Raw genomic sequence first — 4,880 nt, 5'->3', positions numbered from 1 at the left:
GCATTGTGCAGAGTATTATTCACAGTACTGTGTTAGTATGTGAATAATTCACCTCTATGAGCACCAGTGTACAAAAAGAAAAATAATTTTATCATCAAATTGTAGTTATGACACAAACTATTTGAGCATTACGTCCCTAACATGTTTTCATCATTCAGGAGTAGAATAACAACCCACAGGACAACTCACAACGGGCAATTTTGCATTTCTACAAAATTAAAAAAAAAATAATAAATTCTAGACACATGCCCCAAACAGAGATATGTCAGTAGTCAATCCAAGTTTAATGGGCTCCTCAATTTCTGTACCACTCTTTGAACTCTCCTCCTTTAATTCACTCCTCCTTTCATACTGTGTTCTTTTCTTTTGGGTCCAACTTCCTTCTTTGGGTTACTCTTTCACTACCAAATAAACTTAGTCTCCTATTCTATTAGTTCTTGTTATCTACATATGCCCCTACTGCTCTGAAAATAGTGGATCTTGCAAGTAAATGATGTGGCATCACTACTGAGAATTTAATTGGTTTCTATAATTTCCAGAGGTACAATTATACCCAGGCATTACCCAATTTTTATTGCAGTAGTTTATGGTTTTATGGTTTACATATGCTCAACTCTGTAATCTTCAAAAATGAAAGTAAATAACAAAGAAGTTTGAATAAATATATATATATATATATATATATATATATCATATATCCTGGGCACTGGTAAATAACCATGAAAAAGGAAAGCAGAGAGAGAGAGAAAGAAATGTACTTATCTTTCTAATACAGCCTCCTAAGCCCTTGATATATTTAATAAAGCAGAAGGTGGGAAATAAGTCTTTCAAAGTACTATATAGGAAAAAATGATATCATTTCACAATGTTATACTGTACGATGATTACCTAAATCATAAAGCCAAATCTTTCTTTCTTTGAGCCCCCTATACGCCGGCTATGGTCTGAATGTTTGTGTCTCCCCTAAAATTCATATGTTGAAATCCTAACCCCTAAAGGTGAACATATTAGTAGGTGGGGCCATTGGGAAGTGATTAGGTCATGAGAATGGAGCCTCCATGCATGTGATTAGTGCTCTTAGGAAAGAGATCCCACAGAGCTCCCTAGTCCCTTCGGTCATACAAGACTGTGACCCAGAAGAGAGCCCTCATCCAACCATGCTGGCATACATCAGAACTCTATCTTCCAGAACTGTGAGAAATAAATTTTTGTTGTTTATAAGCTACCCAGTCTGTGGTATTTTATTATAGCAGCCCAAATGGACTAAGACAATGCCTCTTCATCATTCAGAACATCTAAGACTGTATATGCACACATCTGGGAACTACCTCTTATAAAACATGGGAAGTCCTATAAAAAGTCTACCAAAAAATCAGAAAACCAAAAGTTATTCAGAAATATCCATTGTCAGGAATTCAAATTGTTTTTAGTTTTGCAGTTTTTTTTCAATTCATTAGAATCTCTACTAATTACAACATATAGGTACTCTGAGGTATACTATCATTAATTCATAGGTTTGTAGCTTTTGTCTCCAACACTTCTGCATTCTTAGTGGTTATTTAGGTAGAATGATGGCAGTGTATCTCTAAATCTAAAAATTACCTTTTTCACCAATACAAATGACATTTCAAATATCACATGTGAAATATATTTTTAAAACAAAAAAATAATGATTTAATATTAATGTCTTTAAATTTTCTCCTATCTAGCACTTTAAAAGACATATTTCCCAGCCCCTGCTTAAACATGTGCTATAATGTGACTCAAATATTTTAAATTAAAATTGAAAAAACAAGTGATGAGGGACTGGGTTTTTGTTTTGGGTTTTTTTTTGTTTTGGTTTGATTTTTGTAATGTAGAAAATGAAAACAAACTGATATGGCAAAAGAATTTTGTCCCTGTCACAAATTCATTCATTTTATGCTGTAGCCTCTATTCTTGGGCAATGTTTTATCCTCTGTAAAATCCAAGATATAGTAAAGTAAGATTGTTTTTGAAGACCAGACAAACACCTAAAAAGGAATGACCAGATTCGTTGTTATTCATTTCATGTTCATTCTCTCTCTTTTTCCCTCTCCCTCCCCCCGTCTATCTCTCATTTTCTATACCTCTCCCCCATTCTCTTGGTTTCTGTAATTACTGAAGCTTTCCTGCTTTGTGTCACTGTTTTAGGAAAAGGGTACAACCATAGTCAAAAATCACAGGATGAAAGAATGACAGTGAAACTTAATGCTACACTAGCAGCTTTTAAGAATGGAACTTGAAAATTAAAGGTCATCTAACCAAAAACTGACTACTACCATTAAGTTTTACATGAGAAAATAGGTACAATTTCATCAACTTAAATAAAAAAGAAATCACAAAAGCTCAGTATTATTAACAAACACTTTTTAAAACTTTTTCAAACTTTACTGGTCCACACCAATTATTTTTTTCAGCCTACTCAATCACACAGAAGTTCTACACATTATAAAACAGGGTAATGACATCTTCTACTCCTCAAACCTGTTGTCTCCAGCTAAGATTAAATACTTTGTATCACTGGACCAGAGTGTTACAACTGAAGGAAGATGAGGCCTAGAGAGTTTAACTTGCTCATATAAGTACCTACTTAATAATTAGAGGCCAAGAGAGTGGGGTCTGGAACGCAGTTCTCCAAACTCCAAAGCACCAAAGATTATTTGAGACTAGAATTCAGATCTCTAAACAATAAAGCAATGAAAAGTATACAAGAAAGACAGAAGAAATGGTCTGGTTCTAAAGAACTCACTAAAAATCTCTAGTAGCATTCCCTGAACGATACATGATTATAGTAACAGAGGCAACTGCAGATCTAATGCAAACAGGATTTTCTAAAAACAATTAGGTTGCTCTCAAGTCATTTATGTATAGTTCTAGCATACATGATGTGATTTTTTTTTCCCCTGCTGGATCTATACCTTCTGAATTAGACTGATTTGAGGTCAATATTAAAATAAACTGGAATTCCAAATAACTGGCAAGGGGAGAGAGCAGAGATGAGAGTGGGAATAGGGAGAGAAAGGCAAGCTGGCTGTTAGGGGTGAGTCATCCCAGGATTAGAAAATTGTTGTACTTAATGCTCAAGACATAATCCATGCATGTTTGATAGAGAGGTCAGTATAATTATAAGTGGAATCTTTCACCCACTTCCTCTACATTCCTGTCTTTTAATGGCCAAAACCTCATTTCAAAAGATGGGTACTGGAAATATGGGAAACATGAGGAAATTGGATTTTTAAAACACAGCTCTCTTGCTAAAGGTAAGAGTTTCACATGATCTCTGAAAGTGAAAAAAAAGAGAATTCTTCATGGTCATCATGAAACCCATGACCACATTCTATAAGCCCAGCATAGAGCAACTAAAATCTCCCCAGGCAACTACTGAAAATGGGGAAAACCTGTACTACTGATGGAACATTTCAGACTCCAGTCCTGACAGTTTTATTTCTTGAACACACACTAAACCTACACAGAAAGAAAAAGAAATAGGAATGGGAAGGGGAAGGGTGAAGGGAGGGGGAGGGGAAGGGGGGGCAACAGAGGAGAGAGGAGATGAGAGATGGAGAGAGGTTAGGAAGAAGAAAAGAAGAAGGGAAAAAAGAAGTATTAAGGGGTCCTATTCTTCAGCAAACTAAAAGCTCTTAAAACAATCTACAAAAAAGCCTTTTACACAAAAAACATCAAGTTGTCAGTTACAGAGATACTGAAGATGTTGGTATTTGTTTTTAGGAAAATAGGATTTCACTTTTTAAAATACAGTAGCAATAACTATACTATCATGATTGAGGCTTATTCTCTTTTTATAGTATGTTTACTACATCAAGAGGGATAAAGAGGAAGAATGAAAAGATCAATAAAAACTGAAGGAAACAGAATACTTAAAGCCCTTTGTTTATTAGCTTCTTTCCGTCCAATTACTCAAAACTGTAATGTTAGTTTACTTTCTTGTTTAAATCTCAGTTCCCAGGTATGCAAGGACAAATCAAAATAAATATGAATTTTTTTCCTACACCAAAAATTGCAACTTAAAGATCATAGAAAGAGTGAAGTTGTTCATGCTAGGTAAGAGTGAAAACAGTTTGTCACTCTTAAAAGAGCTAAAATCAGATAGATACTTCTACCATGAAATACAAACTCATTAAATATTGGTATTACACTTCAATGGGAAGACAAATAAGAAACTGATCATGACAGGATGGTTTCAAACTGTTGAGGAGAGTATAAATTGGTGCATCCTATCAGGAAGGCAACTTGGCAATATAACAAAATCATTAAAAATACTCTTTGAACTATATTTTAAATGTCTAGGAATTTATTTCACAGAAGCAATCATGGTAGTATTCCAAAATTTATATATTAAATATTTTCATTGAAGTATTGCTCATGATAGAGAAAAAAAATTACAACAACCTAAATTTCCAGCAGTTAGTATTAACACATTTGACATTTATTCAAGAATTTCCAGGGAGTGCCTGCTATGTGCTAAGCACCGTGGATTAGTTAAATTAAAAATGTATCCGTAAAGTAAAATACATCAGTTTAAAAAATCATGATCCCAAGTTGCTTTATAAATTTATCATACTTCTATAAAAATCACAAATAGAGCTTTTCTTGGGGGGTGGGGAGAGAAATGATAAAATTACTCTAAATTTCATCTGGAAAAATAAATGTTTGACAATACCCAAGATAATTTGAAAAAGAAGAGTGTATGTGTGTATGTATGTATATATATATATGTATATGTATAATTATTATATTATATATTATTATATATAATTATTATATTATATAATGTAGATATTATATAATATAATATAATATACTATTATACATAATAATTATATAATTATAATATTATA

This window comes from Callorhinus ursinus, unplaced genomic scaffold (genome assembly GCF_003265705.2).
Source record: "Callorhinus ursinus isolate GAN/ISIS: 27379988/994484 unplaced genomic scaffold, GSC_fseal_2.0 scaffold49, whole genome shotgun sequence".
Classification (NCBI taxonomy): Eukaryota; Metazoa; Chordata; class Mammalia; order Carnivora; family Otariidae; genus Callorhinus; species Callorhinus ursinus.
The sequence above is the reverse complement of the archived record's forward strand: the minus strand, read 5'-3'. Positions refer to the sequence as shown.